This window comes from Lasioglossum baleicum, chromosome 7 (assembly GCF_051020765.1).
Source record: "Lasioglossum baleicum chromosome 7, iyLasBale1, whole genome shotgun sequence".
Taxonomy (NCBI): domain Eukaryota; kingdom Metazoa; phylum Arthropoda; class Insecta; order Hymenoptera; family Halictidae; genus Lasioglossum; species Lasioglossum baleicum.
In genome coordinates this window covers 153,368-180,718 of record NC_134935.1, presented here as the reverse complement: position 1 = coordinate 180,718, position 27,351 = coordinate 153,368, and the positions used below count along the sequence as shown (strand labels likewise).

The 27,351-nt window shown below is 40.5% G+C and overlaps 2 long non-coding RNA genes across 3 annotated transcripts in view; both read right to left on the bottom strand.

Moving 5' to 3' along the window:
- The window catches only part of LOC143210458 (uncharacterized), a 325,244-nt gene extending 310,764 nt beyond the window's left edge, over positions 1-14,480 (bottom strand). Inside the window, exons 1-3 of one of the 2 annotated variants that reach the window (XR_013009256.1) lie at positions 14,180-14,480; positions 13,475-13,565; positions 12,985-13,400 (exon numbers count right to left, since the gene is read on the bottom strand). This is a non-coding gene — a long non-coding RNA (uncharacterized LOC143210458). Of the gene's footprint in view, positions 1-12,984; positions 13,401-13,474; positions 13,566-14,179 lie in introns of those variants that run through there. The other variant, XR_013009255.1, reaches the window with a different exon arrangement.
- LOC143210349 (uncharacterized) lies at positions 5,477-6,555 on the bottom strand. The gene is made up of 2 exons (XR_013009238.1): positions 6,375-6,555; positions 5,477-5,679 (listed from the first exon to the last, which is right to left on the bottom strand). It is a non-coding gene; the product is annotated as an uncharacterized LOC143210349 (long non-coding RNA).
- Positions 14,481-27,351: the final 12,871 nt, after the last annotated feature.

The window sequence follows — 27,351 nt, the reverse complement described above, 5'->3', positions numbered from 1 at the left end:
ACAAATTTGTAATTATCTTTCGGATAAATCGATTTCATATTCCATGCTTGAAGCCTACCCCGCTATAAAGCAAACATTTTTTCGAACTTATACTGATCTACCATCCTCAGCTCTAGTTGAAAGACTTTTTTCGTTTGCTTCCATAACAAACACTCCGAAAGCAAATCTATTATCCGACTCCAACTTTGAAATGAGGGTCGTTTTGAAAAGTAATGGTAATCGTTTTTGTGATATATCAAATAATCAGCTACTAATAAATATTTAATAATGTATAATGTACATATAATAAATAATAAATATTTCCTAATATATAATGTATTTAATAAATAATAAATATTTGCTAGTGAAAACTACATTGTCTATGATAGCGACGTGTGAACCTATTTCTTAAGAGTTGTAATTTAATAAATAATAAATATTTCCAACATATGCTTTTTGTTTGATCTTTTTAGACATTTCCATTGAGTAGGTATCTAATTACTTTTTTTTAGTGCCATTCCAACGGACAACGCTCGCGCGTGAACACTCACACGCCGTTAGGATACACTCACATACCGCTAGACCACGTATACGCACGCGAGGATTGCAAGGGTCCGAGATTCCACTTCTGATTTCTCGATAATGCTAAGTCGGGGTTTTTTAGTAGTCAAAATCGCTAGATGAAAGATCAATCTAGGCCATTGTTTGCCTCAAAAGTCCTTCTTTTACGTTTCTGAGAAATAGTTTTTCAATATTTGGCTGCATGTTGCCCGTCGCATGTTGCCCGTTAGATGACGCTGCAGTCACGCCGACGTAGTAGCCTTTCCGACGGGCAACATGCAGCCGAATATTGCAAAACCATTGCTCGGAAACGTAAAAGAAGGACTTTTGAGGCAAACAATGGCATAGATTGATCTTTCATCTAGCGATTTTGACTACTAAAAAACCCCGTCCTTCCATTATCGAGAAATCAGAAGTTGAATCCCGGACCCTTGCAATCCTCGCGTACGTATACATGGTCTAGCGGTGTGTGAGAGTACCCTAGCGGTGTGTGAATGTTCACGCGCGACGCGCGAGCGTCGTCTGTTTGGAAAGGAACTGTAGCTACCAGCTACAATTACTTGTAACTGCTACTAACAATTACAGTTACAATTACATGTAATTGTAATTGTATTTCTGCAATTCCAAATTACAGTAATTGGCAAGTAATTGTAACTGTAATTGAAATTACATTTTGCCCAACTCTGTATTAGCCATGCGTACCACTAACCCTTTCGCAAGAGCAGTCCTATCCGCGAGCTCGCGAAGCGAGCGAGCAAAAACAACCCTACTCGCGAGCGAGCGAAGCGAGCGAGCAACAATAACCCTCTAGTTTATTTTTCGTGATGCCCTCACGAAAGTGACACGAGCCAGTTCGTGGGGTTCTTCCGATTAAGAAAAGACTAAACTCGATAGAATTCGGACTGTGTCTAGTGGTTTTACTCGTGAAAGTATTCAAATACAATTTTTGCCCATCTCTGCTGGCTAGGGCGATGATGTGACGAGGGCCTCGGGAGCCTTGGCCAAGTGGTGCAATAAACACTGCTGCGCAACCCGACGGCCGACGGCCAGCCAGGTATATCGACATGAAACCACTAACAAGTGAATTGCAGACCTTATTTATTCTTCATATTTCTTTCATGTAAGTGACGCGGCTGCTTCGTCGCGTTATTCCGATTAAAAAAAGGCATGTGCATAGTGGTTTTATTCGTAAAATTATTCGTGGATTTATTCGAAGTCGTAGAATGAAAATTGCAATTTTCCATGACATTCGCGGCCTTTTTACCTCTTTTAATCGTTTATAACTCGAATCAACGAGATAATAATACGAGCTTACCACCCAGACAACCAAGCGAATCGGAGCCACATCTCGAGCCCAGCGTGTCGACGCCACCAAACGGTCACGTACAATGGTCGACCCTATACGCAGCTGTCCAAGCCACACGATGACTAGTTTGTGGCCACGCCACAAATGCGCGAGAGGGCTCGTAGTGTTCCCTGGGCACGGATCTTGGCACATGATGTCGTTGCCACAATCCGGGATATCGTGTCCAGTTTAACGATCGGGCCGTTGTAAGAGGGCAGCACATAGCCGCACTAACTCTTCCTTTTTACATATTTTGTACGCATTCAAGGCGGGAAAATTAAATGATAGATTTTATTTATTGTAGTATTTGTAGTAGTTTTCCTAGACTGCGGATCTTTATGCAAAATAAAAATTGTCTGCATCGATTGCAAGAGATAGAAACTAAATTGAATGTTACTTTTCTATGCAAAAAAAAATTCTCGTCATATAAAAGCTACATTTATTTTATAATGCTCATATAAATATTCATTAGAAACGAATCAAGTTTTATTTCATTTAAAAAGGAAGGCGTGACAATCTTATTTGTTAGCACAGCACAGTCGCACTAATGTGCCGAATGTCGTTAGTTATACAGGGCACTCTCTTCCTTTTTGTTATCTCTTCCTTATGTTACTTCTTCCCCCCTCGCCGTTCCATTATCTTTACAGTTACATTAAGAGTAAACCTACACATAAATCAATAAACTAGTAATACATTAATTATCCCCTAATACGTACAGTTACACGAATTAATATTCGGACGATCTAAAAAAGATGATAACTTTTTAAATATTGTACTATACGATTCGAACTTTTTTGGGGAGCTAGAGCAATTAGTTTACTACATCATGTGGAAAGAAATTTTTTCAAAAATTGCATTTGGTCGGAATTGCAGAGAAAATACTAAATCTTACATTTTACAACTTTTTCGTGCGGGCCTATATTGAAAATTTAAAAAGTACGTTTTCTAGGCCTGCGTAAATAATATGCACTGTGAAAGTTTCATCGAAATCGGTTGATGCGGGAAAAACACGACAGGCCTTGAAAGATGTAAGAATTCTTCGATATAGGCTGAAAATCTGCGATTTTTACCATTTTTAAACGTTTTAAACGTAGCTCATTGCAACGTTAACCGATTTTGACGAAATTTTCAAAATATGTTTAGTCGACACAGATCTACGAAGCGTATTTTTCAATTTTTCAATATGGGCCCACATAAAAAAGTTGTAAAATGCAACTCTTAGTATTTTTCCATACAATTCCGATCAATTGCAATTTTTGAAAAAATTTCTTTTCACATCCTGTAGTAAACTAATTGCTCTAGCTCCCCAAAAAGTTCAAATCGTTTAGTACAATATTAAAAAAGTTCTCGTCTGTTTTAGAACGTCCGAATATTAATTCGAGTAACTGCAGTTCCAGTATCTCCTTTTTCCAGGATTGCAAGGGTAAGATAACGTAAAATTAAATATACTTTATTTAAGATCTAACGATACTAAGCTAACCTAAACTAACTATATCGAAAAGAAAAGTCCACTCGGTACTAAGCTGTTCTACGCTGTGCAGTTCGATCTGCTCGCATTGACTTCCAGAGCCACTATGCCTATTTAGCCTTCGTCAAGGGCTCTCGTCGCCAGTCGTTCTTTTACTTCTCCCCCACGATCTATACCTGAGTAATAAACGTAACGGTTTTTTCCGCGAAGGTTTGGGACTGTTTGGGACTTGGGACACGGTTCTGCAGGCCATCGCCGCTCGCCTGAAAACCATCTGTGTCCCAAATGGTCAGGATACAAAATACTAGACGCTCTTAGACCTAATGTTAATTTATTCGAACCCCACAATAATAATACAAACACGGGGTTTCTGACTAGTCAAAAACGCTAGATAAAAGATCGTTCTAGGGCCCCATCTCCCTCAAAAGTCCTATTTTCCGTTTACGAGGCGAAAAATTAAAAATTATTCGGAAGCATACAAGCTATTTTCATATACATGCTACCGAATAATGCCAATTACGCCTCCTAAACGAAAAAATAGGACTTTTGAGGCAGATAGTGTCCTAGATCGATCTTTTATCTAGCGTTTTTGACTAGTGAAAAACCCCGTGGTTGTAATTATCGAGAGATGAGAAGAGACGAATCCCGCAAGCTTGCAATCCTGAAAACGAGTCTACTCCCTTTTAATAAACTAAAGCAAGGATTTGAAACCAAGGAGTATGTTCGGTTGCAGGTAGCTACGGTTATAAAGTTTAGTACCTTAACGGTATAAAAGGTCCAAATACATCTGGCTACATCGGCTGTGTTTCTTTCGGCTGGCTAAAAATGACTTTGTTGGGAGGTACATCTGGAAGGTCTTTAGCTGAATGTTTTATGTAGTTCCTTTTTCATTTGGAGCAACCTAAGCATTGGAAAAACCGAAAAAATACCGGTATTATTTCGGTTTCGGTAGAAAATTGATTGTGCCGTTATTCGAAGACTTTTAATAAATCCACTATCCACAGTCCAAATTCTATCTCGAGTTTAGTCTTTTTTTAATCGGAAGAACGCCACACGAAGCAGCTAGCGTCATTTACATGAAACAATTACGAAAAATAAACAAGGTCTGCAATTTACTTGTTAGTGGTTTCATGCCGATATGCCTGGCTGGCCGTGGCGCGTCGTGTTACCTGGCCGTATTTATTGCACCACTTGGCCATGGCGACCGAAGCCTTCGCCGCCCTGACAGAAAATTATTCGAAGCTACACCGTTTCTGGTTTCTAGATGGCTGGAAAACCCCAAGCACTAGCTTAAATTTTGTTCCGTTCACCCCCAAATGGGACTTTCACCAACATGTTCAGTCGCGTTTTTAACACTTTTTAATGGGTTGAATGGGTTGTTAACATTTTTTTATCTTATTAGGAATTTATTTTAGTTAGTGATCATATTCATCGATAAAAAAAGATGAGTATACGGTACTATTTATATTGAGTGCTATAAAATTGCAATTAGAATTACGATTTCAATTATGTCTACTTGTTCTTTAAATACAGTAGAGACTCCCGTATCCGTACCACCATTATCCGAATATCCTAATATACGGACGTTCTATGTATTGTCCGTATGTTCTGTTATCGCCGCGCCGCTCGCTGTGCCGGGATTCAAATGCGCGCCGTCTCCAGATTCCGAATTTCCGACTCATGCTTCCGAAACTTCGGCAACGTAAAAATCGAAGGAACGCGTCGGCGCAGAGAGTATATGAGAGTGCTCACGCCCGGGTTTTGGCCGTGCCCATGAAGTAAGAGTAAGGAGATCTATCTGTACAGTTTGGAAGTGGCGACAAAACTTGTTCCCGTATTGGGGAGGTACGCCAAATGGAATGGCATGAACAGAGAATGTCAGTGTCAAAAACGTGTCAAACGATGAAACGGAAAGGTTAGAAATATATGGTTATGTTATGACAGGACGTGCAAATACGCAAAATTTGAAGAAAAAGAATGTTATAAATTTTTTAAAAAGATTTTCAAAATCTGATTATTTTTGTAAAATAAAGAGGTGGTATCTTATAATATAATTAAAAGTAGTTGTAATAAAGTAGTTTTCTTATAATGTAATTAAAAGTACAATAAGTTTTTACACACAATAGGATTTGTTTCTTTTACAACTATTTATATTATGTATAAATATTACATACTATAGCATCCTTTAATATTGTTGCTTCTTTTTCCCTACAGCAATATACATACATGTATTCATATTGATTTCAAATTTGTTGAATACAAAATTATATCTATATGTCCGTATAGATATGTAAATTATTCTCTGGTACAGTGTGTGTTCTTCTCTCTGTAATATATTTAATTATATTAACTTTAATTAATGTAAAAGTAGTTTGTTTATAGAATATAATTTATTTCTTTTGAATGGAATTTTGTAATTTATATATATAACGCTTCACAACATCATGGGTTTGTCGATACAGGACAAATCACTACAACCCCGCCTCATCGCTCAATACATTAGGTATTACTTATAGAAAAAAATGTTAGTGAGGACATGAAGAGCAAGATCTTAACCATATCCTATAGGACTGCCCAAAGTACACAGAAGAAAGATAATCCTTTCACAGGAAATTAGAAATATAAGGATGGAGAGGTCCATATCACATTGATTCATTTGTGAAAGATCTAGACACAAGTGCACTTAAATCAATTAGCCACTTCCTACCCAAAATAAATGTCAATTTTATTTAAGTCAGTGCTTGCCATTAGAATCCTATACATAGAAGCACATAATTTTAACGTATCACTCATTAGTACTAGACGACGCATTAATTAACGTGCAATAACTTTGCCAAAGAAACTTTAGCTGTAAGATTTTAACCTCTATTAATACTATTGTATATAATGTTATTGTTACCACTGTGTATTTTCTATTAACCCAATACTACCATTAATATTGTATTTTATATCTTTATTTTTGTACTGTTAACCTAGTTCGTAAGGATAGAATGTATTTAATAAGTTTTGTATCATAATTACCAGCTTATGGACCTAACCTGGCCTAAAGCCTTAGTTCTTCACCGGTCATTACATAACCATGTATTTCTAACCTTTCCGTTTCATCGTTTGACACTGACATTCTCTGTCCATGCCATTCCATTTGGCGTACCTTCCCAATACGGGAACAAGTTTTGTCGCCACTTTTTTCTTCTATACGCTATCGAGATCTTAGACCATATACAGGGTGTCTCAAAATTAGGTCCGGAGCCGAAAATGGGAGGTTCCTGAGATCATTTCAAGCGACATTTTCCTTTGAAAAAATGTCGTCCGCGGCTTCGTTAACGAGTTATTAACGAAAAACACGGACCAATCAGAGCGCGAGCTAGACGCGTGCAGCCCGGCGCGCCGGCAGCCGAGTGTCGGTGGCACGCCGCGATGTCGTAACGAACAAAAGTTTCTCGATGATGTGAATCCTCACCAATTTCGATAAGCTTTGGATATGTTGTCAATACCATGATTTTGAACAACATTTCCCTTCACAGTTTCTGTCGATCGGCTTTAGTTTACGACATTATTGTAAAAATTTGTAATTGTAAATCGATCGATGTACTATTTCCTATCCGATTTCGATAATCTTTGGATATGTTGTCAATACCATGATTCTGAACAACATTTCCATTTACAGTTTCTGTCGATAGGCTTAAGTTTACGATATTATTGTAAAAATTTGTAATTGTAAATCGATCGATGTACTATTTCCTATCCGATTTCGATAAGCTTTGGATATGTTGTCAATACCATGATTCTGAACAACATTTCCCTTTACAGTTTCTGTCGATCGGCTTTAGTTTACGATATTATTGTAAAAATTTGTAATTGTAAATCGATCGATGTACATACTATTTCCTCGCCGATGTCGATGAGCTTCATTTCAAAGGAAAAAGATATTTAAAACATCGAATTTATAACATATTTCAAAGTCATCGAAATCGGTGAGGACCCACATCATCGGCAACTTTACCCGAACGATAGAAGAAGCACAAACTTATTGAATTAAAAACTCACTTATTCAGCCGTAAATCCATTTGACTACCACATACAACCACCACACTTTTACATAATCTTCGAATCGGTGTTTTCGAGAATCATATGATTCTCGAAAAATCAATGCCATATGATTCTCGAAAAATCAATATCTCCTTGGGAACGATTTCATTTGTTTTAAACCAGGCCTGGGCGCGGTTGGCTCGGGGAACACATGTTGCAGCTTCTCCTCTTCGTTTGGTCGGCAAGTCAGTCCCCACCACGGCCACTCCGACTCTTCCCTTAGCCTTAGCCTTAGTCCTAGCACGAGCACCCCCACGATGCTGCACCGGCAGGTTACTCACCACTACTATGTAAACATGTACACGCACATAAGACCCTTGCCCGAAGCTGTGGAACTAGCGGCATTTACCAATTCCTTTAATTTCGTGGGGGTGCTCGTGCTAAGGCTAAGGCTAAGGCTAAGGGAAGAGTCGGAGTGACCGTGGTGGGGACTGACTTGCCGACCAAACGAAGAGGAGAAGCTGCAACATGTGTTCCCCGAGCCAACCGCGCCCAGGCCTGTTTTAAACGACGCCTTCATCGAATACATTGTACGCTGGGAGAGCACAGTTTCGCGCGGCATCGCGAAGAGCATCGAACTCTTTCCGCGTCGGAGTAAGTAATTTCGTTCGATATCGATACGAGTTATAAAAGTGTGCTACGAGTTCAACAATTATGTAAAAGTGTGGTGGTTGTATGTGGTAGTCAAATGGATTTACGGCTGAATAAGTGAGTTTTTGATTCAATAAGTTTGTGCTTCTTCTATCGTTCGGTTAAAGTTGCCGATGATGTGGGTCCTCACCGATTTCGATGACTTTGAAATATGTTATAAATTCGATGTTTTAAATATCTTTTTCCTTTGAAATGAAGCTCATCGACATCGGCGAGGAGATAGTATGTACATCGATCGATTTACAATTACAAATTTTTACAATAATATCGTAAACTAAAGCCGATCGACAGAAACTGTAAAGGGAAATGTTGTTCAGAATTATGGTATTGACAACATATCCAAAGATTATCGAAATCGGATAGGAAATAGTACATCGATCGATTTACAATTACAAATTTTTACAATAATGTCGTAAACTAAAGCCGATCGACAGAAACTGTAAAGGGAAATGTTGTTCAGAATCATGGTATTGACAACATATCCAAAGCTTATCGAAATTGGCGAGGATTCACATCATCGAGAAACTTTTGTTCGTTACGACATCGCGGCGTGCCACCGACACTCGGCTGCCGGCGCGCCAGGCTGCACGCATCTAGCTCGCGCTCTGATTGGTCCGTGTTTTTCGTTAATAACTCGTTAACGAAGCCGCGGACGACATTTTTTCAAAGGAAAATGTCGCTTGAAATGATCTCAGGAACCTCCCATTTTCGGCTCCGGACCTAATTTTGAGACACCCTGTATACCTATAGACCCGGCGCAGATAATTTGGCCCTCGGAAAAGATGAAGACGGTGTGACGTCACGTTCTCGAAAGATGTATAAGCTATGCTCATCGACAGTGCCTACGCTTGGCTTATATGGGGGGTGAGGGGGATCAGCGGGTGCGCCATGTACATGTACATACCCAGTACGCGGGAAGAATGGACAGGATAATTTCAAAGAATTTGACATTATATCATGAAATTATCTATTATAAACTGTATTTGAGATACAGACGTTTATTCTGTATGTTTTAGTAATAATAGTATTATATATTGTGACGTGGCAGCTTTGCCGACGTCTGTCCGAACCCTTTTAACCGAGACCGGGTCACTCGCGAGCCGATACGGATCGAAGCGAGCGTAGCGATCGATCTCCCTGGAGACAACCGGCCTCCAGCGGCGGAAAATTTATCGCATTTGAATGTCGCGCCGCTGGGCGCGACACGGAGTTTCAGGACCTGCTCCCTTGCAAGGGGAGCCGACACCTATCCGCAGCTGCTAATTGGCGAAAGCCATTACGGGAAGACGCCCGGCCGACCTATCACGCAACGGCGCGAACGAGGAAGACAACGGGGATTGGACCGAGCTCGGATTCACCAACCCGGAGATGCCGACGAGGAAATGACTTCGTAGGGACGTTCATCTGCCCAACCTTGCCGACTCTCACCCGGGAACAGCCACGAGAGCTCACCTGGAATAGCTCGGGTCCATCCCCTCGCCCTCGCAGCGTTATCGGACGCGGCCCCGAGAAAATGAACAATTGTCGGAGGCCCGGGTCCGAATTCCCTGAATTCGGCCCTGTAGCGAGGAGCCACGCGATAGGTCCGGCCGTCGCAGCAGCGAGGATAGATGAGGAAGTAGTGGGGGACGCCCCGTTTCCGCGTTCCGAGCCGACGCGAAGTGTGTCACTAGGACGAAGGACACAGTGACACGCGCACGTGTTTTGAAACCGCGTTGATTATAGCAAAGTACTGTGCTACGACCGCCATTGTCGGGCTTGGGCCGTGCCGTTTGGTAAGTACCGGTCATAATACTGCGAATAAAGTTCTGTGATTGCTCGTGTTGGCTCGGGACGTCTTTTGGAAGGTTCTGTAACCTATTTGCGCGGGCTAAGTGCTTCGGCGCGTCCGGGGTCCGAGACGAGTGTTCTCGCGCCGGCGCCGAAGCAGTGTGTCGTAGCGATCCCGAGTGGTTTTGCGGGACGTACGAATTTCGATTGCGGCCCTTTAGATTCACGATCCTCGGAAGTTCCACGGTGGGACGACGCGACGCGCCCGCTTCGATCTCGCTACGTGTTTGCCGTCCTCGCCTAGTCTCTTCGTACTGCGACGCGTATTCTATCGGGGCTCGGCGGAAATCGTGCCTTTCCAGGCTTGTATCATTCACGCGGAATCCTGTGACCGCCGAGTCCGACGCGAACCGGGAATAGTACGCGCGAACGACCGAACACCCATCGAAATCGATCGAGATCGCGCCGGCGGCCATCTTGTTTGCCACCGGCTCTCGCCGGTGGCCTGTCAACGTTAATTCCCGAGATAATAAACGATCTTTGTCTGCCGTAAATGTCTCGGTTCATTCTTTCCCTGTGAGAAACGTTCCCGTCGCGGGGAATGCCCCGTCCTTCATCCCACGTGTAACCTTGGACCCTTCTACCGCTATCCCAGGTCGCGCAATCCTCGTGTGTTCGGAAAAGTGATCCCTCGGGTTTGAACCCCGATTGTTTTCGTGCGGCACGAGTGCGTGCCTGGCGCCCGTAGGTTCCTTTTCGAGCGCTCGAGGGAGAACAATTTCGAATACGCGAGTGATTGTTTGTCCCGGGAGGACCACGTTTCGCGCGACCGAGCGTGGCCCGGCCGCCAGGCCATAATTTCCCGAGTCCGGCCACCGATTCTGTCGAGAACCGGTGAACGGCGTGACAATATATTAACTATTTTAGGAATCGCGCGATATTTGATTCTGAAGACATATTATGCAGGTTACAAAATGGCTTTTTACATAAAAATTGATCACATTTACAACATTTTAAGGTAGTACTGCTAGTTTTACACAATTTACATTTACCTCGCTTGTGATTAGTTATTGCTAGACTACGGATCTTTATGCATTTACAAAAAATTGAGTAGATGAAATTCAAATTCGTTGAAAAATTGAAAATGTCGATACATGATTTCTGCTCTATTACAATCATTCAGGCAAGAAATAACATTCAATTTAATTTCTATTTCTTGCCATCGATGTATTGCTACACAAAATTTACACGGAGCAAGTGTATGATGGCGTAGTGTCGGCGTCGGTCTGCCGTTTCAGCCATTTTGAAATTATCTTAAGACTGCTTAAAACTTATCTTGTGACGTCACACCGTCCTTTATCTTTTCCGAGCTGTACTCTCGGTTTTCCTATACACATACTATACCTATGCCGGGTCTATAGGTATATATGGTCTAAGATCGAGATAGATCTCCTTACTCTTACTTCATGGCCGTGCCCATTATAGTGCTGCCCCCTACACTAGTGCTTAGCCTGGATCAGCTCCCGCCTCGACACTTAGTCCGGACAAGAATCCGTCTCGACACTTAGTCCGGACAATAACCTACATCATCTTTGGCCTTGATCAGAACGAACAGTTTATATCGTTTTATATAAAATATGTAACTAAGATATAGATCTAATATACAAATCTCTAATTAATATAAATTAAATATAACATTAATTATAATGATAGAGGTGTATTTTAATTTTTCCAAATCTTGTAGTTGCAAACTCTAGTTGTAAAAAATAAAAAACCGAGAAGAATTCGAAGAAATACAGATTTCATATCGAGGCGTAAATGCGACCATCTTGAATATTATTAATTTAATAATGAGGTATTGTCATCAACACCATCTCCGATTTTTTCATATTTTTAGCTACAGTTATTATTAAGTGGGTATTCTAGTCTACACCACTAAAAAAATTGATTTTTTATTTTTTGCATTTTCTGAAAGTAAACAGGACTTTTTGAACACGAGGAAGGACATTGTATGGACCTGGGTTAGCAGACTAGTCGTAAGTATGCCATTCTCATATAACGGGTATGAGAAACTTTAAACACGCGTTTTTCTCGAAACAAAGTTTTTTTACATGTCTGACATGATATCTCACACTCTAGTGACTAGAGTCTAGTCGACCGATTGACTTCAAAGACGTACACCTTCAGTGGATGTGCCGATATCGTCTCTGAATCAGAGTTATAGAAAAAAAATGTCTTATTTTTTTAGCTCGCTAAACATGAAATAAGCCAAGAAAATGGATATTCAATATTCAAAGTGCTACCATTATGTAAATCTCAAGAAAAATGCCACGATATGTTGGTGAAAGTTCCATAAAAATATGTTTACACTTCTCGGCGTTCGGAAAAACTCAAAGAATAGTATCCCTGGCGTATAAATGACCCTCGGCAGACCCGTGTTGGGGACTTATATCGATAAATAAAATACGTACCCCCCGTTTCAGGTAGAGACGAGTCGAGCGTACCGCTATTATGAGCAGAGTGGCCAGACGAGTCCGACCTTGGGACTCGCGAGGGGAATACAGTACCCCTTCTCTGATGACCAGCAATATGCGCAAGCGCGACGGGGATCGAGTAAGGCGCATGGGAGACACGTTCAGTGTGCCCAGATTCCACGTTTTTTTTCGCGCATGCGCGTCAAACCAGTAACGTCCCTGATAGCACAACGGACTCCACGGGGAGTGACGAAAACGATTACAGGTAGACTCCACCTGGAACCAGTCCACGCGGAATGCAGCTTTCTGCAGTCCAGCTGGAACGCCACTCTATCCTGGATTCCGCTTCCCCGCAAGATGGCAGCACGGTCGCACTGATTAATGCGGCGAATGCCGTTATACAGGGCAGTGCCGTCGGTAAGGGCAGATCGCACTAATGTGGCAGATGTCGATAAAGTAAATTTCTATTGTACAAATATGTAGCAGTTTTCCTTTTTACCGACAATACTGATTTTTGAATGAATATTCAGTCACATGCAAGGAGAGAAAACGAAAAAAAAAATAATTTGTGCAAAATAAAAATTCTCTGCATCGATTGCAAGAGATGGAAGCTAAGATTAAAATGTCCCCATGCAAAAAAAGACAAAGTGTCGTATAAGGGAAAAGAAAATTTACTTTTTCTTATTTTTTAATACGCCGCAGGGAGTTGGTAAAGACACATGGACAATGACACAAGGAATATATATATATATATATATATATAATAAATATTATAATTTTTTATCATTACTATGCTTTATTATTGGACGAACACCTAAATATTTCTTCAGGTTATTGTGATGCAAAAAATATTTGTTACGTAACGTGCACGGTGTGCCAGATATTTGGTCCATTGACACCATGCGCATTACGTAACAAATATTTTTTGCATCACAATAACCTGAAGAGATATTTAGGTGTTCGTATTTAAACGGAACACCCTGTATATTGTGATTATTACACGTTGTTGCCTCTGCTTCCCGAAACTTGTGGCCCGTAGCACGTTCTGGCATAGGCGGGATACCTCAAAAATACAAAGAAAATCAGTAATGTACAATATATGTATGTGCCTTGAATGGCATAATTAGATATACGTACCACGCGAAAAATTAGAGGTCTTCCTCTTCCCCGGTTGCCGCAGCTTCCTTCTACTCCTTCCCTGGATAGCACATTATATTTATCCTCTGTTCTGTAAATTAGATTTTCAATTACACAGTGAGTAAAGGTGAGTATTTAATCTTCTTCGCTTATTGCTCATCTCAACGAATTTTCTAATTTCTGGTGCTACAATTACAAAAGGTCTTCTGACGTTTTTCATCAACTAATATAGCTAACTGATTCAAATATTGCAATGATATTTATAAAAAATCGATTAAAGTTGAACTACAAACAAAAGAATGTACTACCAGAAATAAAAAAATTCAATGATGAGAAGCAAGTGAAGAAGATTAAATACTTGCCTTACTGAATTGGTTTAAGCCATCATTTTGCCGATTTAGAATATTGCTAAGCTAATTCTAATCTGAATGGGCCAAAGCTGAATTGTGTTGGATTTGTTTAAAGTGATAAATGATAATAATGATAATGAAAAGAGAGTGATAAAGTGATAAAGAAACAAACAATTTACTATTTTGGACTCTACATTGAAGTGAACATACTCGCCCCGTAGCACCTCATACGTGATGGCAAATGGCACTGTCGCGTGGTGTGCCGACAAGCGTTCTCACGCTTTTTCACGCGAAGATTTTGGGAGACATTTGAGCAAAATGAAACCGATTAACCAATATAAATATGTACAAATACCTTCCGTTCTTCCTTCCTTCCACGTAGTGCACGTAATCCAAGTAATCCACGTAATCACATAATCCAAGCAAGTCAATCTAATAAATAGTCAAATAGTCAAATGCCGCAACGCAGACCGCACTCGCGAGTGTAACGTGTAACCACAAAGCGAAGCTATGTAAATATATCTGTGATTGTGTCAAGAAAAACGCTGCATGTCACAATTTCAAAAAATTTCAGTTTATGCATTTATTGAACTTTATAGTGTAGGATTAGGTATTTACCTGAAAAAACGTAACGAAAATCAATTCAAAAGGCTCGAAAAAATAATACAATTTATAACCAATGTCCTTGTCATTAGTGATCAAAACTTTAAACGACAATATCTCGAAAGTGAAAGTACAATGTGACATGCGGCGGCGTCCTCCTGACAACCACAGATATTACGACCGAGCTAAGCGAACGAGAACTTGCGAACTGTTGAGAGTTGAGAGAATAACTGAAAACTGCTGAAAACTGAACGGCAGTTTCCCCTTCTCTGACGTATCGTCGTATCCGTGAGCGGTGTCGACCGCGCTTGCCCGTGTTGGTGCATGTTCGATTGCACGCGCGCTACACAACAAACGTACCTCTACCATGTCCGTGTGACTACCTGCTCGACTGATCGACGCCGACGCGTTCCTTCGATTTTCACGTTGCCGAAGTTTCGGAAGCATGAGGCGAAAAGTCGGAATCTGGAGACGGCGCGCATTTGAATCTCGGGCACAGCACGCGGCGCGACGCACATTTTGCTATAACTTTTGATCTAAAAGAGATATCGAAGAGAAATTAGGCCTAATTTTTTTTTGAAAAATCGGTCTTAACGATGTAAAAAGAAATATATTTTGTATTTTTTAAATAATGTTTTCGTTGATTCTTAAGGTATAGCCGGAAAAGATGGGCAGAAGTATCCAACCAAATTTGTTTTTAGTCACGTCATGTTCAACAGAAAATTATGAAAAAATTCATGAATATTCTACCGAATAGCATACACTACTGAGATTTTTTCAAAATTTTTGGTTGCAAAATCGATTTTTAAACAAATCGGAAAACATAAAATTGCCGATTTTATGTATATACATACATCAAAGTCTTCAGTTGACCACATTTATATTATTACGTTAGTTGTGTCTCATCCTGATTATTAATGTGTATTTTTTCAGATTTTTCGGATTACGGAAACATGTTTTAAAAAATTGAAAACCTCCAAAAATTCCAAGAAAATGCATGTTTTGTATTGAAGTGTTAGAGACTCCAGTTTTATAAGAATTCAGTACTTGTATATTATTGAAGCAACCGTTCTTAATTTTTTTATAATTTTTTAGAGGTTGGGTAGTCGTTAACAAAACAAGTACATATATACGGCTGGGAATCTTCTGGCCCCGAATCGAATCCCGCATCTATAATCGTTTTGTTCGGTAAATACTTATTGCTTCGAGTTTTAATGAAAAGTTTGCGACGAGACAACGTCTCGTCGCGAGCCGCGTCTAGGCCTAAGAGTAAGAGCGATCGAACGGCAGTCATATTTGTAGACTTTGCCGAAACTGGCCCGCACCAATCACCGCGAAGAATCAGCCGCGACGCGAGCGGCACTCTTCGTGGTCCGTGCTTTCGTCTTCTGTCTATATAAGGCAGAACGAGACGAATTTTCACCGGAGTTCACCTGGAGACAGTCTCACCCTCGCCAGTCAGTGTATGTATTTATTCCTGTTCCCTTTCGGGTTACAGGGAGAACCCGATCCCTCTACAATTAATTTAATTACATTTCTTTTTATCTATATTATACTCAGTCTTTTTTTTTTTTTTCTTTCCTTTCTTACATTCGCACACTCATACTCTCTCTCTCACTCACTCTCTCTCTCTTCTCTTTCTCATTCTTCTTTTTGTCCATGTACTTTTCTTCTCTTTTCCTCTCTTTATTCTTCACTTCTTCCTTCCTGGATTTCTCTTCTCTCCTTATCCAATCTCTTCATCCACTCTTCTCCCCTTCCGTCCTCTGCTAATATTTCCTTCACTTTTTCTTGTAACCCTGCATCTTTGCTCTCTTCTCTTCTACATCTCTCCAGCACGTGCCCCCAAGTCTCCTCTTCGAAACCGCATCTTCTGCAGCATCTTTCCTCTTCTTCCTCCCAGTACTTTCCCCCTCTCATTTCATTTCCTAATCTGTATCTGGCGATTCTTCTCCATTTCTCTTCCTTATTTCCTTTCTCTAGATATTCTGGCGTGTCCTTCACTCCTATTTCTTTGTACCATATATTGTATCTTGATTCTCTCACACTTTTCCAGTTCTCCTCTTCCTCTATCCTCTTCTCTCTTCTTACTATCCTTTCCCATTCCTCCTCCCTCCTAACTTTATCTTCTTTATCTAGCATTTTTCTATTCCCTCTCTCATCTATGTATTTCTTTCTTCCTTCTTCCCATTTGGACAGTTTCATTCCCTTTCTGCTTCTCTCTTCCATCTCTTTCAGACATTGTCTTGCCCATTCACTTCCTCTCCCTTCTCTCAGTCTCTCTTCGAATTTCCATGCTCTCCCTGCCCCCCTCGCTCTCAATTTCTCTCTTTTTGTTTCTTCTCTCACCATGTATCCTGGCGTCACCCATTCTACTCCTAGCACCCATCTAGCATATCTTTCTTGCATAGCCTCAACTCTCTTCCATTCCTCCCATCCCCATATTTCTACTCCATATGCTATTACTGGCCATATCAATGCATCGAAGAACCACATCCTTCTCTTGAAATTGTCTTTGAAGTATCTCTTTCCTATTCCCCACACAGTCCGCATTACTCCCCCTCCCTTTTTCGTTCTTTCATCTATTTGTCTTTCCTGTCCTCCGTTCTTCTTAAATATGTAGCCTAGATATTTTATTTCCTCTACCTCTTCCACTTCTCCGTCTCCCCATCTCCACGTCTTTTTTTCCTGCTTTCTTCTCTCGAATCTCACCACTTTCGTCTTTTCTCTATTTACTTCCAGCCCTTTCTCTCTTATATAGCTTCTAAATTCTTCAATCATTAGTTTCATTCCGCTCTCATCCTTTGCTAGTAGCACCATGTCATCTGCATACTGCAGCGTGTATATCTTTTTTCCTCTTATCTCCACCCCCCCTTTGCCTCTCTTCTTCATCCTCTCTTCTAGGTCCGCCATGAACAGAATAAATAGCTTCGCACTTAGCGGGCATCCTTGCCTTACTCCTCTTCCTACCCAGAACTTCTCTCCTGTTTCTCCTCCTACTCTTACTCTGGCTGTCGTTTCTCTATACACTTCCTTTATTCTTTCCCGTAGTCCTTCACTGACTCCTCTTTCCTCTAATGCTTCCCATAGTTTTCCTCTGTTCACGCTGTCGAACGCTGCCTTTAAATCTATAAAGCATCCTATCATTTTTCCTTTCTTTTTTGCGAGCTCCCTGTTTATCACGTAATTTAAAACATATATATTGTCTACTGTCCCCTTCTCTTTCCTGAATCCCGTCTGATTCTCCGGCACCATTTCTTTCATTTCTACCTCTTTCTCCAGTCTCTCCTCTAATATCACCGTGTAGATCTTGTACAGCGTGTTTAACAACGTCACCCCTCTGTAACAGTCCACTTTCTTTCCATCTCCTTTCTTCTTTATAGGAATTATTATCCCCGTTTTCCATTCCTCTGGCCATCCTCCTCCGTTCCATATCTCATTGCATATTTTCCAAGCTTCTTTCTTCACACTCTCTCCTCCATATTTCCATATCTCGTTTTCTATCCCATCTTCTCCTGCTGCTTTTCCTCCTTTTAATTTTCTGATTACTCTCTCTAACTCCTCCATTTTTATCTCTTCTTCACCCTCTTCTCTCTTCTTCCTTTTGCCACCTTCTACCACTTTTGTTTCAACCCCACCTAGCAATCCCATAAAGTAATCCTTCCATTCTTCTTTTTCGATTTCGCTCTCTGTGCCTTTTCCCTTCCCTCCTCTCACTTTCCTTAGAAAATCCCATACTCTTCCTTCTGTGTTCGCTTTCCCTGCTTCCTGCAATATCTTCTCTCTTTCTTGCTCCTTTTTCTCTTCGCATAGATTCTTGTACTCTCTCTTCGTCCTTCTATATACTTCCCCTTCTTCTTCCTCTCTTTTCCATGACCTTAGTACCTTTCTTAATTCTTTCTTTCTCTCTATGCACTCATTGTCCCACCAACCTTTCCTTTTCTTCTCTTTCTTGCCCTCTTCGCTTCTTATCTCTTTCTTAATTTCGTTGCACTTCCTTTCCAACTCCTTTAGTCTTTCCCCTATACTTTCCCCTGTTACTTCTATTCCCTCTGATCTATTTCTAAATTTTTCTTTTACTTCTCTCTTCCATTCTACTTTTGGTACGCCGTTCTTTTGCTTTTTTCTTTCTTCTCCGTCCGCTCCTTTTCTTCCTTCCTTCATTGTTATTACTATTGGCAGGTGGTCTGAATCTACCCTTTCTTCTATCACCATTCTTTCTATACCTTCCCTCGTTCTTTCGTCTCCTATCACATAATCTATTACCGTTCTTCCCCTCTGCCCTACGAATGTATACTCTCCTCTTTCATCCCCTTCTATCCCCTCGTTCATTATTTCTAACCCCATCTCTCCTAGCGTTCTTATCAGTTTTCTCCCATCACTGTTAACATTCTTGTCTCTTGATTCCCTACTTTCTTCTCCTTCTTCCTCCTGTCTTACTTTCCCCCCTTCCAACTATTATTTTATCCTCTCTCCCTTTATCCCACCATTCTCTCAGAGCTATCATTTTTTTGTCAATGTCTTTATTTACGTACACTCCTATTATCTTCCACTCTTCCTCTTCAATCATTACTTCTCCTCCTATTATCCCCTCTATTTCTTTTGTTTCTCCACTTTCCTTCTTCTTGCACATAATTTCTTTTCTTGCTCCTAATATCATTCCTCCGCTGGCTCTTCCTGCTTTTTTGTCTCTGACTGCCCATTGTTTTTTCCAAGTGTATCCTCTTGGTAATCTTCTTTTGATTTTTTCCCACATTTTTTCTTCCACCCACGTCTCCACTAGCACCATTGCGTCCCATTGCTCTAGGTCTTTCCAAAATCCATCGTCCTTCCCTAGCATTCCTGCCACATTCCAGAATCCAATTTTTGTCTTCCTTCTTTCTTCTTCTTTTGTCTTCTTCTCTTCTGGCGTTTCTCTCTCCCCAATCCCCCCTTCTATTACTTCTCTCCCCCCCTCACTTCTTCTCTCCATTCGTTTCCCTCCCCCTCGCCAGTCAGTGAACGAGCTCGAATACTCCTGGGTGCGTCCAGGACGCGAGCGCTTCGGTACTCTTCGATCGGGGGCTTCCGTTCGAGTGTACAGACGTTCCTGCTGGACGACGAGGCCGTCCAGTCCGCAGGTTGAGACAACCGCTCCAGGAGACGCTCCCCGTCGAAACCGCGACGTACCGGAATCCGCGACGTATCCGCGCATCCGTAGCACCGTCTCCGGAAAGACGTTCCCGCAAGTCGCGAGAATATTCGCGCACCGTACCAGACCGGCTCGTCGTGCCAGATACCGCTGGACGACGAGATCGCCGTTTTACCCGCGTCCAGACTCCAGCCGCGGTAGCATAGTCCGGAATCGCCAACGCACCGTGTCCGCCAGAAGCATGGTCTCGCTTGTCCGGACCGCACCCGGCCCGTCTTTTAACCCGCGTCCGTAGTTCGTAAGTAGAATAGTGTCAGTTGTAAGTGCGCCGTAAATTAGTGTAGTGTTAGTTGTAAGTGCGCCGACCGAGCCTTGACCGACCAGGCTGACTGTTCGCCGGCCGTTTCTCCGCCGCGTTCTCGCCGGACCGCGAACCTCCGCCGTCGCCGTCGTCGCGGTAGCTACCGCTGTCACGACAGAGATCGCCGCCGCCAGAAACTCGTCCAGGCACCAGAAATTATTATTAAATAAACCTGAGTTTTACCAGACTTCGCACAACCTTCATTACCTCCATCCTAACGAACCCTGGTAACTCTTGAGCTACAGGGCATCGCGAAGTCGGATCGTTACAAGTTTAACCAAAAACATTTTTTAATTGTCTACATTTATTTTCAACTTAAAGAATTGATGCAGTTCGCGCTGTCGACTTTCGCTGTCCACTTTTTGTAATTGAAAAAAAAGAAACACAATTTAAGTTATGATTGCGAAGTGCAGAATGGTTTCGAGGTATTCGAAAATACCGCTACAGGTAGTCCCCTGTGTATCTATATCTTCGAGTAACTAATTACAAATTTTGTATCTATTATTCGTGATCCGAAATTTGTATCTAGGAGAAAAATTAAGGGCAAATTCGGAATCAGCGCAAAAAACTCTATAAGAATCATCCAACAGTAATTGTTGAAGAAATTTGGTGTTGCGGAGACTGTAAATCAAATGGGAAACTTTCTTCCAGCAGATCTATTAATGGGTCTATTAACTTTTTTCCGTGTAACATTTTGTTTATTTTCTCGTTTCTTTGTTATAATAAATGGAAGCTTATGTTAATTTGTTGTTCTTCATTCTTTAATAAGCCCCTTTTAATTTCCCATCAGTTTCAACTCCATAAAGTAATAGTTTTCTGTAAAATCCGTATCAATGCCTCCGGATCGGAACCTTTCTGCCAGGGGTTGTATTAATTCGAGTAACTGTAACTTTTTTAATGTTGGACTATATGGATTTGGACTTTTCGTGAGAAGTTGGAGAAATTAGTTTACTGCACGATGTGAAAAGATATGTAGTGGACATGGCGCGTTGGAAAGAGGGACTTACCGGACGCGGAAATTTCATCCTTCTCAAGTGCGCGCTGTGGACGGTTGCATTGAGGGTTCGGTCGTAAAAGTGACGATTACCAGAACCCTGACTCAACCGTTGCAATGTCCTTGGCAGCGACGACTTTGAATTGTTTTGGGGAAGGAAACTTTCTCCTTACTCTTGAGGAACGGAGAATTCCTCCCCTTATTTTAACGGTCTTTCTCACGTTGCTAATCCTCCCACCAAAAAGGATTTTTACCAGTGGAAAAAAAGCTTGTGGCACTCGTTGAGAACGCATCGCTCTAGAGTTGCCCGCGCTACGTTAATTTATATCTCTGTACTTTGTTAGTACTCGATAGTCATTGACGTTTATAATCTAGTTTTCTCGTTATTGTTATTATTATTACATCTTGTTTTGTTTTGTTATTGTTACGTGTTATTGTTTTAATAAATATCTATATCGTTGTCTGTTAACCACGCGAAACATCATAGACACTGAATTACCCGTCATCCTAAAGATATTTTTCCAGAAATTGCAGTTGGCCGGAATTGTAGAGAAAATAGGTACTAAATGTTGCATTTCACAACTTTTTTATGTGGGGCCTATATTGAAAATTTAAAAGATAGTTATAATAATTAACCATTTGCAGCTGTTTTAATTTCGGAGCTGTTTTAACTCGAAAATGAAACATCTCGTTCTAGGTAGAATAATTTCGTTCTATACGATTCTTTTCATTTGATGGATATGAAATTGATTGTAATACCTCATACAATAATTAAAGGTTTAGTAATTGATTAGCTACCAACATGTTTAACAATGTAAACAATATTTTGCATAATGGGACAGCAATTTTTAGTGGTGATTTCGAGTCACCACTTGAGTGCTAAGGGTTAAAGATGGTAGAAATTGCAGGATATTACAACAATGACAAATATTATAAAGCAGATACGCTAACGTTACCGTTATCGCGTCAGAAGGAATAGCTGCAAGCTGCAAGTACAATTGTATAGAGTATAGAATTTCGGGGAAAACTGGGAAGAGAGGGAGGGTTGCCGGAGGATTAATTATGGCGTGGAAGAACCGACGCGACGGTGCCCGTAAGGATAATCACGGTCGCTTAGAGTGGCCGGACTATGGCAGGGTAAGACGTGGTTTCCCTCGGGGTCTAAATTATCCATCGGGCCTTAATTTGTCCAGGCTGTTTGTCTCTCGATCAAGCCGGTTGGTCGAGGTCCTGGTACTGTACTTTGGAAATGAAATGGATGATTATGTGAAAATTTGCTTGTCAAACGAACATTCCGGGAAAAGGTTCAGGTAATTTCGTGCAGAAAATCCAGAGTTGTTTTGGTAACTACCCAGGACTTATTGGCCTGAGTTTTTCGCGCTGATTCCGAATCTGTTTTCAATTTTTTTCCTATACGCACAGTTTTTCAGGAACAAGGCTTTGAAAAAAAAACATATTTTTCAACTTCAAACAAATATTGTGATGTTATTATAAAAGATATTGAATTGTTCTTTCTGGCAAAAGATTCTGTAGACTTTCCCGAATACAGTGATATCCAATATTAATACATTATGATTGATTAAACATGTTTAATCAATGATTAAATACGGAGAGATTTCGTCGCGTCGGCGCACAGTGGAAAATTTGGACCAGACTCGATTCAAAATCAAAGAACTTTCGATAGAAATGAGGTAGAGCGATGAAATTTTTTTAAAATGAAAGCTGAAACTTTGCAGAATATGGGAAAAATAGGGAAGTTATGGTACGAACGTTTTTTAACCAAGAAAATTCGTTAAACATGTAGAATTTAAAGAAATCGATTTTGCAATATCCTGAGGTCGTAGACAAATTTTGAGACCAGATTTGAAATCGGCGTGAAAAAATCTACGGGAAATGATATATAGCAAAAATTTAAAAAAAAATTTCCGCGCGTGGTATTGGAAAAACCACAATTTTCTCGAAATTGTGCAAGTTTAACGAATTTTCTCAACGTTAAAAAACGTTCTTACCATAATCTCCCTATTTTTCCCATATTCTGTAATGTTTCAGCTTTAATTTTTTAAAAATTTCATCGCTCTACCTTATTTCTATCAAAAGTTCTTCGATTTTGTCTCCGATTTGGACGAAAGGTCACACTGTGCGCCGTCTCCAGACTCTGACTTTTCGCCTCATGCTTTCGAAACTTCGGTAACGTGAAAACTCAGCCCGTCTGAGTGCCTGTTCAATTGCTTGCGCGCTACACACAAGCGTACCTCTACTCTGTCTGTGTGAACTACCTGCTCGACTGATCGACGCCGACGCGTTCCTTCGATTTTTACGTTGCCGAAGTTTCGGAAGCATGAGTCAGAAAGTCGGAATCTGGAGACGGCGCGCATTTGAATCCCGGCACAGCGAGCGACGCGGCGATAACAGAACATACGGACAATAGGACGTCCTTATATTCAATCTAATCCTCTTTGCTTATATTAGGGTATGTATTCGGATAATGGGGGTACGGATACGGGAGTCTCTACTGTATTCAAAGAACAAGTAGACATAATTGAAATCGTAATTCTAATTGCAATATTTTGTAGGACTCAATATAAATAGTACCGTATACTCATCTTTTTTTATCGATGAATATGATCACTAACTAAAATAAATTCCTAATAAGATAAAAAAATGTTAACAACCCATTAAAAAGTGTTAAAAACGCGACTGAACATGTTGGTGAAAGTCCCATTTGGGGGTGAACGGAAGCTTGAAGCGGGCCCTAGGATTCGGCAAGATCGCACATGTGGCGACCAGACCTTTGGGTTTCCCAGCCATCTGGAAACTATCGAAACGGTGTAGCTTCGAATAATTTTCTGCCAGGGCGGCGAAGACTTCGGTCACCGTGGCCAAGTGGTGCAATAAACACGGCCAGGTAACCCGACGCGCGTCGGCCAGCCAGACATATCGGCATGAAACCACTAACAAGTTAATTGCAGACCTTGTTTATTTTTCGTAATTGTTTCATGTAAATGACGCTAGCTGCTTCGTGTGGCGTTCTTCCGATTAAAAAAAGACTAATCTCAAGATAGAATTTGGACTGTGGATAGTGGATTTATTCAAAGTCTTCGAATAACGGCACAATCAATTTTCTACCGAAACCGAAATAATACCGGTATTCTTTCGGTTTTTCCAATGCTTAGGTTGTTCCAAATGAAAAAGGAACTACAGGCCACTTAATGTTCCGTCGTAAAACCCTCCGCGCGAAGGAACAAGCGCGAGTCCGAATTCACAGGCGAGGCCGTCATAAAACATTCAGCTAAAGACCTTCCAGATGTACCTCCCAACAAAGTGATTTTTAGCCAGCCGAAAGAAGCACAGCCGATGTAGCCAGATGTATTTGGACCTTTTATACCGTTAAGGTACTAAACTTTATACCGTAGCTACCTGCAACCGAACATACTCCTTGGTTTCAAATCCTTGCTTTAGTTTATTAAAAGGAAGTAGACTCGTTTTCAGGATTGCAAGGGTGCGGGATTCGCCTCTTATTCTCATCTCTCGATAATAATACAAACACGGGGTTTTTCACTAGTCAAAAACGCTAGATAAAATATCTGCCTCAAAAGTTCTATTTTTTCGTTTACGAGGCGTAATTGGCATTATTCGGCAGCATGTAGCTATGAAAACAGCTTGTATGCTTCCGAATAATGCAAATTACGGTGACGCCTAATGCAAATTTCGCCTCGTAAACGGAAAATAGGACCTTTGAGGGAGATGGGGCCCTAGATCGATCTTTTATCTAGCGTTTCTAACTAGTGAGAAACCCCGTGTTTGTATTATTATCGAGAGATGAGAAGAGGCGAATCCCGCACCCTTGCAATCCTGGAAAAAGGCTATACTGGAACTGCAATTACTCGAATTAATATTCGGACGTTCTAAAAAAGACGAGAACTTTTTTAATATTGTACTAAACGATTTGAACTTTTTTGGGGAGCTATAGAGCAATTAGTTTACTACAGGATGTGAAAAGAAATTTTTTCAAAAATTGCAATTGATCGGAATTGTATGAAAAAGTACTAAGAGTTGCATTTTACAACTTTTTTATGTGGGCCCATATTGAAAAATTGAAAAATACGCTTTGTAGATCTGTGTCGACTAAACATATTTTGAAAATTTCGTCAAAATCGGTTGACGTTGCAATGAGCTACAAACGTTTAAAGATGGTAAAAATCGCAGATTTTCAGCCTACATCGAAGAATTCTTACATCTTTCAAGGCCTGTCGTTTTTTCCCGCATCAACCGATTTCGATGAAACTTTCACAGTGCACATTATTTACGCAGGCCTACAAAACGTACTTTTTAAATTTTCAATATAGGCCCGCGCGAAAAAGTTGTCAAATGTAACTTTTAGTATTTTCTCTGCAATTCCGACCAAATGCAATTTTTGAAAAAATTTCTTTTCACATCCTGCAGTAAACTAATTGTTCCAGCTCCCCCAAAAAATTCAAATCGTATAGTACAATATTTAAAAAGTTATCATCTTCTTTAGATCGTCCGAATATTAATTCGTGTGACTGTACGTATTAGGGGATAATTAATGTATTATTAGTTTATTGATTTATGTGTAGGTTTACTCTTAATGTAACTGTAAAGAAAATTACGGCAAGGGGGGAAGAACGTAACATTCAATTTGTACATATAGTTTCCATCTCTCTTGCGATCGATGCAGACAATTTTTATTTTGCACAAAGATCCGCAGTCTACGAAAAATAATATAGATGTAATAGAAATAAATAAAATTTAATATTTTTTTATATCGGGTTTATTATTTCGTTTTCATTCAGAATCGGTATTTGGAATTGTCGGTAAAAAGGAAGACTGCTACATATTTGTACAATGTGTAGAAATTCATTTCACCGACATTACCAACATTACTGACATAACCTCACCGACGGTGCTGCCCTGTATAACGGCATCCGCCGCTCCACACAGACTCCACGAGCTGCCTTCCATCTGGACGGAAGAAGCTGCCCTCTAGATGCTGTGACGGCGGACTTTGTACACCTGTAATCGTTTTTGGAAGCCCACTGGCATGCAATTCCACACTCTTTCCAGATGTACTCCACCCATGGCTCCGAGCAGCCAATAAGCGGCGTCTGGAACGATACTGCCCTCCACATTCACTCCACGCTCTGGACTATTCCTGGCAGTTCCAAACTGTGCTATCAGAGTTGTTTTCCAACGCGCCCGCGCGCTACACTCTAGTGATGGGCATTATCGACTAAATTCAACTATCGACTAATTACTATTTAGTTACTACCCTGATAACCAAATTCTCGATTTTTGCCTGGGATTCTCCGCGCGTATTAGCAGAGAGTATATGAGAGTGCTCACGCCCGGGTTTTGGCCGTGCCCATATAGTGCTGCCCCCTACTCTAGTACTTAGCCTGGATCAGCTCCTACACCATCTTTAGCATGGACAAGATCCTACATCATCTTTAGCATGGACAAGATCCTACATCATCTTTAGCATGGACAAGATCCTACATCATCTTTAGCATGGACAAGATCCTACATCATCTTTAGCATGGACAAGATCCTACATCATCTTTAGCATGGACAAGATCCTACATCATCTTTAGCCTGGATCAGATCCTACATCATCTTTAGCATGGACAAGATCCTACATCATCTTTAGCCTGGATCAGATCCTACATCATCTTTAGACTGGATCAGATCGTACATCATCATTGGCCAGGATTAGGACATACAGTTTATATTGTTTTATATCAAATATGTAACTGATATACAAATCTCTAATAATATAAATTATATTCATAGAAGTATTTTAATTTTTCCCGAGCCTTTGTTGCAAACTCTAGTTTTAAAAAATAGAAAAGCCGGAAGATTTCGAAGAAACACAGATTTTATATCGATGTTTAAAAGCCACCATCTTGGAAATTAATTTAATGATGAAATACTTACTGTCATCAATATTGTCTCCAATTTTTTTCATATTTTTAGGCACAGTTATTATTAATTAAACCAAATTGAAAACCAATTCTTTCTACGAAAATTTAGAAGAATAACTTTAGGGTTACCCTGAAATTTTCAGAATATGTTTAATTGACACAAATCTATAAAACGTATTTTTTAAATTTTAATTATACAGGGTGATTCACGCAATTGTTACAAGTCATAACTCCGTTATTATTGCATTTACAAAAAAATGCCAAAGGAGAAAGATAAATGGTTCGAAGAGAACTACATCTGTAGGTCTTTAAATTTTTTTAGATGCAGCAGTGCATGTGCAATTAACAATTGCATCATTTCTTTAAATAGGAATGCATATTGTTTTTTACACAGATCGATTCTTCTGTTCATTCTACGTAAAAAATGATTAGGGTAGACATGGCAAAAAATTATTAGATATCGAGATATTTTCAAAAAATGTCTTTATTGAAGAAG